This window comes from Hylobates moloch, unplaced genomic scaffold, assembly GCF_009828535.3.
Source record: "Hylobates moloch isolate HMO894 unplaced genomic scaffold, HMol_V3 SCAFFOLD_14, whole genome shotgun sequence".
Lineage (NCBI taxonomy): Eukaryota > Metazoa > Chordata > Mammalia > Primates > Hylobatidae > Hylobates > Hylobates moloch.
The window spans coordinates 85,502,861-85,518,803 of NW_026652289.1; the positions used below are offsets into that span (position 1 = coordinate 85,502,861).

At 40.2% G+C, this 15,943-nt stretch overlaps 1 long non-coding RNA gene across 2 annotated transcripts in view; it reads left to right on the top strand.

The window, feature by feature from the left end:
- Positions 1 to 15,715, top strand: part of LOC131381254 (uncharacterized) — a 170,380-nt gene extending 154,665 nt beyond the window's left edge. Inside the window, exon 3 of one of the 2 annotated variants that reach the window (XR_009209878.1) lies at positions 15,612 to 15,715. This is a non-coding gene — a long non-coding RNA (uncharacterized LOC131381254). Of the gene's footprint in view, positions 1 to 9,795; positions 9,999 to 15,611 lie in introns of those variants that run through there. The other variant, XR_009209876.1, reaches the window with a different exon arrangement.
- The last annotated feature ends 228 nt before the right edge of the window (positions 15,716 to 15,943 follow it).

Here is a 15,943-nt window from a genome sequence, read left to right on the forward strand (position 1 = left end):
CCACCAACCTCTCCATCTCCTACTTCACCACCTTCCCTATTAATCTTAACTACATCCCAGGGGGTCTCCCCAAATGTTGGTGATCCATACCATCAGAGATGAAGACTACCCAGGCCCCTCTACCTCTGCTTCTCCTTGGGAGCCTGATAGTCCCTGTATCTTCACATGGTGGCTAAGTGGGGGCCATGCACCTCAGGAGATGGAATTGCTGGGCCTGCCATTAGACCACACCAAAGCGCCTCCCTGAGTTACAGGCTTACTTAGCATGTAGTCTTATTCTTCCCAACATGGCTTAACTATAGGCACCATGGACATCTCTCCTGCTAACACATGACCCTAAGTTGCAGCCCAATTGCTCTATGTCCAAAGCACACATGTTGCTATTTGCCCCTCCACATCCCCAAGCATAGTTCACATATTTACATATCAGCCCCAGAGTTAATGCAACTTGGGGACACTTGGGGGCTCAGAAGCCACCATCTCTTGAGGCCTAGGGGTAATAAAACACATCTTAGGGTTCCCTCATGCATCCACAGAAATATACTTTCATCCTGTGGAACTTGGAATTCATTACACTCACTTATTCCCACAGCCCTGCTTTCGTTTTCCCCAATGCAAGGGTGACAACGGAGCTCAGACTCAAGTCTGTAATTTCAAATGTGTCTTAGTATCCTGGGCCTTCCCGTGCACTTAACTAGCCAATACTTCCAACCTTGGTTCATGCCACACCCATTATGACAAAGGCAAGCTGTTTTTACCCCCATACTCTTGGGGAGGGGATTGTTACTTTCACGAGCAGGGACTGTGGTGAGCACCACTTATCTGTCCATGCAACAGTAAATCATCCAGACCAATACAAATGTGTCAGCTGTACTAGCAGAACACACACATCTGTTACTGCACAGCCTCACCTTGATGCAAGAATCAATGGAGTCTGTCCCAGATGGTATAAAATAATCACCTCATCATAGATCACCTCCTGCCCATAGGTTAAGGGGAGGAGTCTGTACCATCTTGGGAATAACCTACTGCATGTACATAAATAACCCTGGCCAAATACCAGCCAATCTAAAAGCCATGACTAAACAGATGTAGGTATTTCATGACTTTACCCAGGTTTACAACAACATTCCCACCAAGACTCTGGGTAAAGAGTTTGATCTGTTCACATGGCTCCACCCTACACAGTGGAGTGGATGGCTATGCATGGGATTTGGGGCCATGCTTTCATATCACTTATCATTTCATCGTGCTCATCAAATACCTTACTCAGTGCCTGACTCAGAGTTCCCTGTTGGCCTTTGATGTTTCCACTGTTCAGAAAATACCTCTGCATACACAAACTCTAATACCTAGGCATCGTGTGGTTAGTGGTAACAAGAATCACACAGAAAAGATCATAAAGTTAACTCAAACAAATTTACAAGAAAAAAACAACCCCATCAAAAAGTGAGCGAAGGACATGAACAGACACTTCTCAAAAGAAGACATTTATGCAGCCAAAAAACACATGAAAAAATGCTCATCATCACTGGCCATCAGAGAAATGCAAATCAAAACCACAATGAGATACCATCTCACACCAGTTAGAATGGCCATCATTAAAAAGTCAGGAAACAACAGGTGCTAGAGAGGATGTGGAGAAATAGGAACACTTTTACACTGTTGGTGGGACTGTTAACTAGTTCAACCATTGTGGAAGTCAGTGTGGCAATTCCTCAGGGATCTAGAACTAGAAATACCATTTGACCCAGCCATCCCATTACTGGGTATATACCCAAAGATTATAAATCATGCTGCTATAAAGACACACGCACATGTATGTTTATTGCGGCACTATTCACAATAGCAAAGAGTTGGAACCAACCCAAATGTCCAACAACGATAGACTGGATTAAGAAAATGTGGCACATATACACCATGGAATACTATGCAGCCATAAAAAATGATGAGTTCATGTCCTTTGTAGGGACATGGATGAAACTGGAAAACATCATTCTCAGTAAACTATCGCAAGGACAAAAAACCAAACACTGCATGTTCTCACTCATAGGTGGGAATTGAACAATGAGAACACATGGACACAGGAAGGGGAACATCACACTCCGGGGACTGTTGTGGGGTGCGGGGAGGGGGGAGGGACAGCATCAGGAGATATACCTAATGCTAAATGACGAGTTAATGAGTGCAGCAAAACAACATGGCACATGGATACATATGTAACAAACCTGCACATTGTGCACATGTACCCTAAAACCTAAAGTATAATAATAATTTAAAAAAAGGTCATAAAGTTGGGCATTAGCAGTAGAATAGCACACCTAAGTGGCTTAAGCCATGGCCAGAGATAGGGACTTAGAGGCATCTCTCAGGCATTTACCTGTGAACTTAAAGTGACTCACACCCTATTCTCTTATATAGACTGCTAGTCACCATGCTTTCTCTGTCCCCCTCCCTTCCTCATTCTCTTATACTCTCTCTCTCTCTCTCTCTCTTTCATCCTGGAATGGATGACTGCCCTTCTGACTCATGGTGCCCTCCCTGCCCAAGATCTCTTAAGTAAAAATCTTTGGACTTGTTTCCTATTTTGTCAGTGGATTGAATTTGCACATTCCTTTGGAGGAACCAGGGGCTATTTCAGGGAGATTTTTCTCTGGGACGCTGAGGAGAACACAAGGTTGGGCTGCCAGCACCAGAACCTTGTTTAGGCAAAAACAAACTGGACACAAGTCAGAAGAAGCCACAAGGGTGTCTGCAGGAATAAGCAAGTTTCCCATGGGAGGGACACCTGGTCACAGGTCGAACAAGGCATTAGGCACAGGCATTAGGACATCTGCCATGTAAAGGAGTATCCTGTGAAAGGCTTATTGTAAATGCCCATGCCCAAATCCCCTTTATTTCCTATAAGGGCAGGGTTGTTAGCTGCTGTGGTATGGGAACCCCAATTTAGTTGGAGACTCTCAGAACAGAAGGTCAGAAATGGTGTATGCATAGCGTCTGTAGGAGTTTAGGTGAAGGTCATCCACTGGAAGTCAGTGAATCAAAGATTTAAGATGGATATAAAAGGAAATATATCTTTCAATTAAACTCTTATAATAGTCTTATTTTATACTTACTGGAAAAGGCTTTCTAGAATTATAAAGGCATAAGTTTTATACACATGAAAATGAAAGTAAGAATTTGTGAAATTCAACATAAAGGAAAACTCATTAATTTGTGAAATTCAGCATAAAGAAAAATCTTCTGTGTTACTCTTTGTCCACTACATGTGTGCATTTCTCAAGGGAATAATATAGACAACATATCCATTTTCTCTCATATTTTGGTCCAGTAGTGATTCAGAAAATGTAGCCAAAACTAAACCATAGATGGAAGAGCTGCCCCTGGGAACTCAGGGGACAGGCATTAGGTCTGGGATGGGATGGACAAGGGAGGCCTCCAGGAGGAGGAGCATGGAGGAGATGTGAGGAGCAGTGAGTCTAGCAAACAGGGGAGAAAAGAAGAGGAGAAAGTATGTCTGTGGCACAGGTCAGGCCATGAGAAGGCAGTGGATTGGAAGGACCACTGGGATCACTGATATATGAGGAGGTGGGAGCAGGAAAGGCAGACCACAGTGGTACAGGGCAGGGGAGAGAAGGCTGCTCAGGAAGTGATACAGGGGCAGCTCCCTGAGGAATGCATTCTGCGTGGAGGGATTTGAATGTCTGGGTCTTATTTGTTTAAATGTTACCCCTGCCCATGAGATCTACATGCCAGGAGGACAGTCAGGAGTGATAATGGTCCCTGCCTACTGGGAAGGCGTCTGTGGGATTAGGTTTTAGGAGGAGCGAGGGTGGAGAGGAGTGGAGAGGACCCCTATGCTCATGGAGTAGCAGGCTCAGGGACCTTGGATGATCCTGTTTATGTCATTTTGTCCATTGCTCAAACCTTCCACTGCACCCCTAGTGCAGTTACTGTCCCTGTAGTCATTTTGCAGATATAGGTGGCATCCATGGATCAGAAAACTCAAAGCAGTAGGCTTATGGCCATGTGGTGTCTAAACATCTGAAGCTGATTGCTGCCTACCAGGAAGTGCAAATAAGCAGGATCTGCAGCTGCCCAAGACAGGGGACCCAAAGGGAGAGAGCAGTGTGGCAAGCAAAAGGCATGCTGAAGAGGCAGTGAGCCAAGGTGGGCCTTGGTGGGGGCGCTTTTACAGGATGTTTTCCTAGGCTCTACATATGTTCCCCCATCTGGGTCTGCCTGTTCCTCCTCCATGTGTTTTACTATTCTCCTACAGACCTTAAGATGCTTTTCTGTCTCAGACTGTAACTTTTTTTAACTTCATTCTTTCTGTGGCACATCTACTGTCTTTGCAATATTATATCTTTCCTTCTGCTTACTTTAGATTTAATTTGCTCTTCCTTTTCCAGTTTCCTAAGCTGGAAACTTAGGTGATTGAATTTATACTTTTTCTCTTCTAATATATGCATTCAATACTATGCATTTCCCTCCAAACTCTGTTTTCGTTGAATCCACATATTTTGATAAGTTGTGTATTCATTTGCATTTGGTTCTATTTTTTGTCTCTCTTGAGATTATTTTTTTGAACTCTATCTTATTTAGAAGTACATTCTTTAATCCCCAAGCATTTTGGGATTTTCCAGTTATTGTTTTGTTATTATTTTGTTATTTATTTCTAGCTTAATTCTATTGTAGTCTGAGGGTAGATGTGATATAATTTCTAGTCTTTTAAATTTGTTGAGATATGTTTTACAGTCCAGAATGTGGTTTATCTTGAGTCATCAATGTGGGCTTGCAAAAAATTTGTATTCTGTCCATTGTTGGATGAAGTTGCCCATAGATGTAAATTATGCCCAAATGATTGAAGATGCTGTTGAGATCAGCTTTGTTTTACTGATTTTCTGCCCATTGAATCCATACATTTCTCCTAGAGCTGTTGAGGTGTCCAATTATGATAGTGGACTCATCTCATTCTCCTGCAATTCTGTCAGTTTCCTCCCACGTAGTTGGAGGCTTCGTTGTCAGGTGCATACACCTTAAGGATTGTTGTATCTTGGAAAATTGAGCCCTTCATATTTATAGCATACTCCTCTTTATTACTGGTAATTTTGCTTGCTTTAATGTCTTCTCTATCTAAAATTAATTTGGCTACTCTTGCTTTCTTTAATTAGTATTAGCATGATATATTTCCAGCCATTTTTTAAAATTTATACCTGTCTTCATATTTAAGTAAGTTTCTTATAGGCAATATATACAGTGGTTGGGTCTTGTTTTTTGATCCACTCTGACAATCTGCTTGTTCATTGGTGCATTTAGACATTCAAAGTAATTAGTGATATAGTTTAGTCAAAATCTACTATATTTGTTATTTGTTTTCTATTTGTTGCTCTTGTTTTTTGTCCCCATTTATTATTATTATTATTGTTGTTGTTGTTATTACAGACTTGGTCTCACTCTGTCACCCAGGCTGGAGTGCAGTGGTGAGATCATGGCTCCCTGCAGCCTGGAACTCTTGGGCTCAAGCCATCCTCCTGCCTCAGCCTCTTGTGTGTACCTGGGTCTATAGGTGCCTGCCACCACACCTGGCGCATATATAAGTATATATTTAGAGAAGGGGTCTTATTATGTTTTCCAGGCTAGTTGTGAACGCCTGGCCTCAAGTAATCCTCCCACCTCAGCCTTGCAAAGTACTGGGATTACAGGCATGAGCCTCAGAGCCTAGCCTTTGTCCCTATTTTTGCCTTCCACTTAACTTTTTGCCTTTTATCATTTTATTTCAACATTTTATATAATCTATTTTCTTTCCTTTCTTAGCATATATGCTTACTTCTTTTTTTTCTTTTATTAGTGGTTGCTTTAGTAAATAAAATCTTTTATTTTTCATATCCTTAATTGATCTAACACAATAATAGCTTATCAAAATAATAATAGCAACAACATATACAAGATATATAATACAAGACTATCTATAATTATTTATATTATATATATGCATATATGAGTATATATAAGTGAAATGAATGACAGAATTAATATAAAGAACAGAAGGGAAGAAATAAGATTAATTTTCTTTATAGTAAGATACGCACACTACCTGTGAACATCTATAGTATTATTTTAAAAGGGGGTTGGTGTACTTTTTTTTTTTTTCTTGAGACAGAGTCTTGCTCTGTCACCCAGGGTGGAGTACAGTGGCACAATCTCAGCTCACTGCAACCTCCGCCTCCTGGGTTCAAGTGATTCTCCTGCCTCAGCCTCCTGAGTAGCTGGGATTACAGGCGCCTGCCACCACTCTCAGCTATTTTTTGTATTTTTAATCGAGACAGGGTTTCACCATGTTGGCCAGGCTGGTCTCGAACTCCTGACCTCAAATGATCCCCCCACCTCAGCCTCCCAAAGTGCTGGGATTACAGTTGTGAGCCACCACACCTGGCCTCCAGATTACTTTTTAAGTAAACTGCGAACTGTAGGGCAGGCTGTTGGACCAAAAGCCTCAGTTCCTTGCTGGCTATTGGCCAGAAGTTGACTTTTAGTTTCTTCCCATAGTGGCCTTGCCCACTGGAAAATTCTTCCACATTGCAGAATGATTCTTTAAATTTATCAAGAAAGAGTTTGCTAGCAAGATAAACATCACAATCTTATGTAACATGATGCCCAATGTGATATGCCACCACCTTGACAGTATTCTGTTGTTTCAAAGCAATCACAGTTTCTGACCACCCTCACTCACAGGGAGGAGGTTAGCATACATAGTGTGTATACCTAGAGATGGGGATCATTGGGAAGCATCCTAAAGTCCACCTTGTAGCTCAGGTCTTCTCCAATATGAAATCGTTTCTATCTTCATTTATTTTTCATGAACTTGACCCCTTTAGAAAAATACCAGTCAGGCATTTTGAAGCTGCCTCAAACATGGATTTGTCTGAGGATTTCTCATGATTAGACTGCAAATAAGGGTTACATTAAACATTTGCATTGATCTAAGTTTGAAGACAAAAAAATTGAGCAAGATATTAATTTGAAATGCAAACTTAGAGAAATAAAGAGAAAGACTTTTAGTTTCTTCCCAAAGAAAGAGAATTCAAAATAATAGTTACCTTCAGCAAGGAAGAAAGAGGATAAAATTTTGGGAATGCTCTCAGGGAACATCAATAATATTGCTAATAACGTTTCTATGAAGTTTCACAGTGACCATAGGAATAAACTTTTACTCTGGAATAGTTTTAGATTTACAGAACAGTTGTGAAGATCATACAGAGAGTGTATATATGCCCCACAAACAATTTCCCTTATTATTAACCTCTTATATTAGTGGGGCATATTTGTCACAATTAACAAACAAATATTATATGTTATCACTCACTAATATCCACACTTTATTCAGATGTCCTTGGGTTTCATTTAATGTCTATTATCCATTCCAGGATGCCTCCCAGGACACCTTTTCACATTAGATGTCATGTCTCCTTTGGCTCCTATGCCTGTGACAATTTCTCAGACTTTCCTTACTTTTAATAATATTGACACACCTAATTTGGAATTTCTCTAATGTTTTTGTCCTGATTAGACAGAACTTAAGAGTTTGGGGGAAGAAGAACAAGAACACAGTGGGAAAGTGTCAGTCTCATCACATCACCTGAAGGGATGGACTATCAATAGTGTTTATCACGGCTGATGTTACCTTGATCACTTGGATGACGTAGTTCTTATCATATTCTCTGCTGTAAAGTTTCTCATTTCACAGTTAACATGCTGTACATTTAAAAAGAAGTCACTATTCACAGCACATACCTACAAAGTAGAAAATCATCCTCCACCTCTTTGGGCAGATTACCTACAAAATTTCTTGAAATCCTTATGTCAAAAGGCCTTGAACAACCTTTCATACGCTCATCCAACAAGAAATGGTTATTCAAATAATTTGACCTTTTTTAATTTGTATGTTTGCCTCCTTGAGTTGATTTTTTTTTTGAGACAAGGTCTTACTATGTTGCCCAGGCTGGAGTGCAGTGGTATGACCACAGCTCACTGCAGCCTCGACCTCCCCTGGCTTAGGTGATCCTCCCACCTCAGCCTCCTAAATAGCTGGGACAGGTGCACACCACCACACGGGCTAATTTTTCTATTTTTTTTTTTTTTTTTGTAGAGACTGGGTTTTGCTGTGTGGCCTAGTCTGGTCTTGAACTCCTGGGCCCAAAAGATCTGCCTGCCTCGGCCTCCTAAAGTATTCTGGAGATTATTAATGTATTCTGGAGAATAGAACCTTCTCAGCTAAATGAATTACAAAATTTCTTCCATTTTTGTGGTTTTTGTTTTACTTTTGATAGTGTAATTTTCATCACAAAAAATTAGGATGAATATATCTATTTTTTCTTCTCTCCCTTGTGCTTCTGGTGTCAAATCTTAAAAACATTGTTTAGCACTTACATTTAGGTATATGATCCAGATTGAATCAATCAGACATATGGCTTCAGAGAGGAGTCCAACTTTCATTTAAGTATCCACTAATGCCAGCAACACTGGTTGAAAAAGACTTTTTTCATATTGAAATTACCTGGGAACCTTATAAAATCTGTTTACCATATTTTATAGTCCATCATGATGTATAATCTGTATTTCATCCCTCTCCACAATGTCTTGGTTACTATCAGATTTTAGTAAGCCTCGAAATCAAGAAGTGAGGAGTTGAGTACACCAACTTTGTTCTTCATTTTGAAGATTGCTTTCTCTTTTATATATCTCTTGCATTTCCATGTTAATTTTAGCATCAGCTTGCGAATTACAGCAACTGAAAAGCCAACTTGGCTTTTGATAAGGGTACAGCTGACCTGGAACACATTTCTTACTTCTGAGACCTGGATAACAGCTATTTAGGTGCTGTTATTTGAGTATTTGCAATTCAAGATATTTTCCCACTCCTCCAACCTCATAGTTCACTCCTTGAGAAAAGACATAATTATTTAAGTTACTCATATCATTTTAATTCCTCATCTTAAAATTCCTCATGGACAGTTATTCTGCTCATTATAACAGAAGTTCCTATAAGAGCACAGTTGACTTGTTAAATCCCATTTTGCTCTTTATTTCAGTGCATCTTTTATAGTCCATTATGGTGTATACCCTATATGCCATCCCTCTCCAAACTCTTCAAGAAAATAAAAAGGCAGAGATGCAGGCCATAAAGGAGACACAGGAGACATGTACAAGGAGGGAGCCATCTTAAACTGACAAATAGGCCGGGCGCGGTGGCTCACGCTTGTAATCCCAGCACTTTGGGAGGCCGAGGCGGGCGGATCACGAGGTCAGGAGATCGAGACCACGGTGAAACCCAGTCTCTACTAAAAATACAAAAAAAAATTAGCCGGGCGTGGTGGCGGGCGCCTGTAGTCCCAGCTACTCCGAGAGGCTGAGGCAGGAGAATGGCGTGAACCCAGGAGGCGGAGCTTGCAGTGAGCCGAGATTGCGCCACTGCACTCCAGCCTGGGCGACAAAGCAAGACTCTGTCTCAAAAAAAAAAAAAAAAAATGTAACCAAGCAGCTTCACAGCTGAGCCTCAAACTGCTTTTAAACTTTTTTTCTTCTTTTCCTCTTCCTCTTTCCCTTCCAAGTCTTAATATATAACTTTGAGACAAACTACATATGTTTTTTGTCTTGAAAACAGCCTCAGAATGTGCTGTGAACCTCCACTCCCTATTTTTCCCCACACTATACTCCCATGCTTGTGCACCTTATTTACCTAAATGCTTGTTAAGTACACGCCATGCTCTCTTATCTGGTTGTATATTTCCTTAGAAGCTTCAGGGGTCACATCCTGAGAGGGCCCAGGCACCTTCAGAATTCTCTTTCCAACAAAAGATTACTTCAAAGACAGAACCCACACCCAGCTGAAGAGTGACTACAAAATTGACTACAAATAATTCATAAGCTGGCAGGATCCACGATGGTGCCAGCCCCTTCACCAAATGGGACAATAATTCAAGAGGACAACCAGAGAAATCCACACCCCATGGCACCTCCTAGCCCCTTTTGCTTCTACATTCCAAATCCTTTCTTTAAAACCCCTGCATTCCCTCCACAAATTGAAGAGTGGAATGGCTCTCGGCTCTTCGCCTTGCCAGCACCAATAATAAAGGAATATGACTCTTTCTTGTCATAACTCATTATTATTTTGACTTATTTCGAGCAGCTGGACTGTTTTGTCAATTACAATGAGAGTCAAAGAGCTCTAAGTTCTCAGACTTAAGACAGGACTGATGATAGATACAAAACTGTAGGGGGGCAGGGTGGTGGGGACAAGGAAAACCTGTTTTGTTTTTGGTTTTTTTTGGTTTTTTTTGAGACAGAGTCTTGCTCTGTCGTCCAGGCTGGAGTGCAGTGGTGCGATCTCGGCTCACTGCAACCTTCGCCTCCTGGGTTCAAATGATCCTCCTGCCTCAGCCTCCCGAGTAGCTGGGACTACAGGTGTGTGCCACCACGCCCGGCTAATTTTGTATTTTTAGTAGAGACAGGGTTTCGCCATGTTGGCCAGGCTGGTCTTGAACTCCTGACCTCAGGTGATCTGCCCGCCTTGGCCTCCCAAAGTGCTGGGATTGCAGGCATGAGCCACCTTGCCTGGCTGGAAAACATGTTATGGAAATCACAATGAAACTACTTCTGCAGTGACCAATCGTAGAGGGATGTGTATAATCACCATCCATGCAATTAGAAGAATGAATGGTAAAGAAGAAAAATACAGATTTAAAAATATTATTGGTTGAAGAATTGAATTTGGAATGAAGCTTACAAGAAACATTGCCCATATTTTTAAGCTTAGGACAGAAATCCTCAAGATACTACTTTTTCTAAAAGTCTTTAGAAAGCTCCTGCTCCACTACAAACTTTCAAGTAACCCTTTCCAATTTCTCTCTTCCACCTCAGTGGATTCATTGAATCACAGTTTATAAAATTACCTCTCCAAACTTTGAATAAGAATTCCAGTAGTACACTAATAACTCTAATATCTATAATAACTATGCCAAAAATAAATGGAGTTATTCAATTATATGAAAACATATTGAAGCATATTTCCTCAGTAATAGCCCATAATGCAGCAGATGTGTGACAATGATTTACCACTGAGAAATGGGCAGTCACAGAAAAAAATAGAGTATTCTGTTTATGTTACAGTGCACATTTTCTCACTTTTTCAAAGAGAGATGTCTTAATATTGATATTGTAAAAACACTATTGACCAGAAGGCAGCCATAATGTGGTTGAAACTGTGCACACATTCAAGAACTTGGTCTGAGGCCGGGCGCGGTGGCTCACGCTTGTTATCTCAGCACTTTGGGAGGCCGAGGCGGGCGGATCACGAGGTCAGGAGATTGAGACTACGGTGAAACCCCGTCTCTACTAAAAATACAAAAACATTAGCCGGGCATGGTGGCGGGCGCCTGTAGTCCCAGCTACTCGGGGAGGCTGAGGCAGGAGAACGGCGTGAACCCGGGAGGCGGGGCTTGCAGTGAGCCGAGATTGCGCCACTGCACTCCAGCCTGGGTGACAGAGCGAGACTCCATTTCAAAAAAAAAAAAAACTTGGTCTGAAATCCTTCCATTAACACCTCTGGCAGTACCATCAACACAACTTGCAGAGGGACTGTTACTGGATAAGAAAGATAATCTCACAGAGAGTAGCATAGGACTGTCCCAAGAAATGCGGCACAACCAAAGTTTCCAATTAGCACAAAAGATGCTAATGTGGGAAAAATCGAGGAAAAGAGGAGTTAAAAAGTGTTTCAGAAGGCTTTCATCTGATGAGAGCCATTTTAGGAGCATTTTTGTTAATGTAATTTGCTTTCATTTTCCATCTCATGAGATCATAGAAGTGATATAAAGCAAATATCAGCATACTGAATTCTTTGCCTTTTGCTACGTTCCCAGAAGTAGGATAGTGGGATCATATGGTAGTTATATTTTAGTTTTTTGAGGAATTCCCTTACCATTTTCCATAATGTCTGTACTAATTTACATTTCCACAAACAGCATACGATGGTTACCTTTTCCACATTCATGGAAGTTGAAAGAAACTTTTTCATAAATAATAAGAAAAATATTCTAAATGCTAAGAAATATCTATGTGATCATTTCTCAATTGTTTTATTTCATTGTGACATAAGGTAATGGTGCATTTTACAATTGATGCACATGATACATGTTGCAATTACATTTAAAAAATTGGTTAGTATTAGTGAATACTGACTTAGTGGTTAATGCAGACCTGCTATTATTCTACACACTGTATGTATTATTAGTTCATTCAACCCTCACAGTGTCTCAAGAAGCAGGCTTTTTTTTGGGGGGGTGAAGTGCATTTTATTTTATTTATTTTTTAATTATACTTTTAGGGTACATATGCACAACGTGCAAGTTTGTTACATGTGTATACATGTGCCATGTTGGTGTGCTGTACCCATTAACTTGTCATTTAACATTAGGTATATCTCCTAATGCTATCCCTCCCCCCTCCCCCACCCCATAACAGGCCCCGGTGTGTGATATTCCCCTTCCTGTGTCCTTGTGTTCCCATTGTTCAATTCCCACCTATGAGTGAGAACATGCAGTGTTTGGTTTTTTGTCCTTGTGATAGTTTGCTGAGAATGATGGTTTCCAGCTTCATCCATGTCCCTACAAAGGACATGAACACATCATTTTTTATGGCTGCATAGTATTCCATGGCGTGTATTAACACTCCCATGGTCAAGTTCTGAATTTCTGCTAACGCCCTCCATGAAAGGAATAGAAGAACTGTGAGATTGACTCAGTCTGGTCCAGTGTCCTCACTGACATCAACTGTGTTAGAATATCTTTCCTCTTAAATGGTAAATACTTTCTACAACTATTTTAAGAACTTACCCTACCCCACGGTCATGACATTATTTTCCTAAGTTAGGTTCTAAATCTTGTATTAATTTTTTATTGTATTTATGTCAATAATCAAACTGAAATTGATTTTCTGTGAAATATGAGAACAAACATCTTACTTTATTTCTCCATCTCATTTTATTTAACATCAATAGATGTTAAATTTTCCAGAACAGTTATTGAAAAAGTGTACTTTCCCTGTTGGTCTTTCTCATAAATTACTTGCTCATATATGCTTTAGTCTGTTTCTGTGCTCTCTGCTCTTCTTCCATTGGATTATTTTTCTTTCTCTGTACAAATAACCACACTTAATTACTAAGAGACTTAAGATAACACAAGAATTTTTCCTCCAGGGTCCATTCTCTTAACCATTGTAATATTCTGTAATAAAGAGAAGAGTAAAACCCGCATGCCTTGCACCTACCAATACTGCCAGCTGTATTTTGAATAAAGAAGAGGGTGTAGAACTTTAGAGCATTGTTTTTGATGCTTATGTCTCTAACGTCTTTGTGAATCTACACCACGCCTGCTTTATTAGTACATTTTTAGTGAATTTTATTAGATGCTATGCCTCCTCTTTGTTTATCCCTACTTTCTGAAGCTTCAGGGACTTTCTACTGCCCCAGAAAAAGCCATCCTTGGCAGGTTTTTGAAGAGGCATCCCTGGATGCATCCTATTCACACAGATAAGCCTCCGTGGACTTGGTCCTACTCCATCGAACAATGGCTTGGCTGCAGCAGGCACAGCTGAGCTGACAGCTCTTTGTGGAGTCTGCATGGGGAATGCCTCCTGCTCCCAGCCTTCTGTGGTCAGTTTGCAAATTACATTCATTTTTATTTGTTTAATAGACAGGGATCTTGTTAGGTTGCCTAGGGTGGTCTCAAACTCTTGGGCACAAGCAGCACTCCTGCCACAGACTTCCACTTAGCTGGGACTAAAGACATTCTTTCTTATAAAGAACGTGTTGGTTCAATGATCACTTTAGATTGCTAACCAAGCATTGCTATCATTTCACACTTTGCCTGGTAATATATGTTCTTGCTTTTTCTTTTGCAGGCAAATATTTTTAACACTCAGTATAAAATTTCTCTATTTTTTGGGCATATAAAAATCATCTAAAACAAAATTTATATTTTCATATTATATTTTAATGCCTTTCATTCCCTAACATTCCCTAATTTAAAGTATTCATAGTCATTTTTCATAATATCTTACTAATTTTTTCAAGCATCACAATTTCCTAATAAAATGAAAAATATCACTTTTATTAGGAAAGACAGATGTTACATACTCTCTGTTATAGTGTTTTCCAGAAATTTTCTATAAAATACCTATGGTTGAAAAGGATAATTACTTGGACTTTTCTGAGAGCCAAAAGGTAAAATTTGCTAAGAGCCTCAAGCTTATAAAAACAGTGAATGTATGTATGACTTAGTCTGTTGTGATTGTGAAAGTTTAAAAAGGCATTGGTTTGTGTAGATAAAACACTAAGACTGTCATTTTTAAAGCAAAGTCCAGCCACAATGTTACTGTGCAAATATGAACATCACATTGTTTGCTTTTTTCTTGACCCAAAAGCTATAAACTTTGGCAGGAGACTTTAATTCCTTCCACCTTACCTTCGCAAATGTAAACATGACATTTTTGTACAGGTGAACCATAAGATAGATATGTATACTTTTCTTGTAATTTGATGAGTGATTACTAAGATTACTTTCAATGAAATAAAAAATGCCACTAAGGAAACATGTATATACATATCCAGGCCAAATATATTTTTGTAATAGTGTCTCTTGGAAAGAAAATTGAAACCTTTATTTATCTTCTATTATCACCTAGCAAAGTATTTTTAAAAGTTCTCATGCTTGTGTTTTTAGAATTTTATTTTTGTTGACTCAGTCAATAATTTTCTCCATTTTCTATTGTTTAAATGTGCATTCATGTCCATTGTTTTAGGCTCAAACTTTGACCGTCCTTGGATGTACTTTATATGTAAATAGATGGCTGAGTGTTCTGGCTGATGAACATGGATTACTTAACCTGAGTTAAATGAGGATTTTCTCACCTGAAACCACCAAGAGACACAAAAGCCAGAAAAGGACAGAAATTAATTCAAGGGTCAACAAATAGAGTCGGTTTTCTTTAAGGCCTGAAGTGTAGAAGTCTAGGTTGAACCCTAGGTTGATTATATTGAAGACTGCATTCTCCTGTGAAGCAAGCATTCCTAAAGGGTGAGGCTATGAGACACAACAGCGCATGCTGGCTATGCAAGTGATGAGATGGCCAAGCTAACAGTCCAAAAACTATCCTGGGGAAGGGGCAGTCATTTGTTCAAGATTCCTGACATGTGAGGAAGCAACAAAGAGCAGAGACACTTTATGGGTAATTTTACTCCAAATTAATAGATGGGCACTTGTTTTGTATGCTGTTTTACAAACTGCCTTCATTTTCTTATGAATATGCCATTAGGATTTGTGAAATGGGTACCATAACGGTTTAGATTTGCATTTCATCAAGGACTAATATTGAGCATCTTTGCATTGTACATTTTTATAGCTTCTATGGAAAAATGTCTATTCATAGAATTTGTCCACTTTTCACTAGAATGTTTTTCTTTATATCTTTGACTTATAAGAATATTTTACAGATTACGTACAATAGACCCTATCAGCTACATGATTTGTAAATATTTTCTCCTATTGTTACAGGATTCCTTCAGTGCTGCTTTGCCAGCCGGGAATCTCTGCAGCCATCGCCACCTCTGCCCCGGGTCTCATTCAGACCCACTGGGTTCGCTCTGCCCACTCAGCCCGGCACGCTGTGCTCTGCTCTCGCCCCAGCCAAGATCCCACGCCCCCTGTGGCTCCCCACTCAGCCTGCAGCTGGACTGGGAGTGCCGTAAGTGAATTCTGGTTGGGGGCCAGCATCCAGACAAGGGGAATGCAGTGGCACCTGAAAACAGAGGTGACAGCAGTTGCAAAGCCCCAAGGGGTGTTACAGCTCTTGTTCGGGGAGCCCTGAGGTCTGAGCCCCCCAGGAA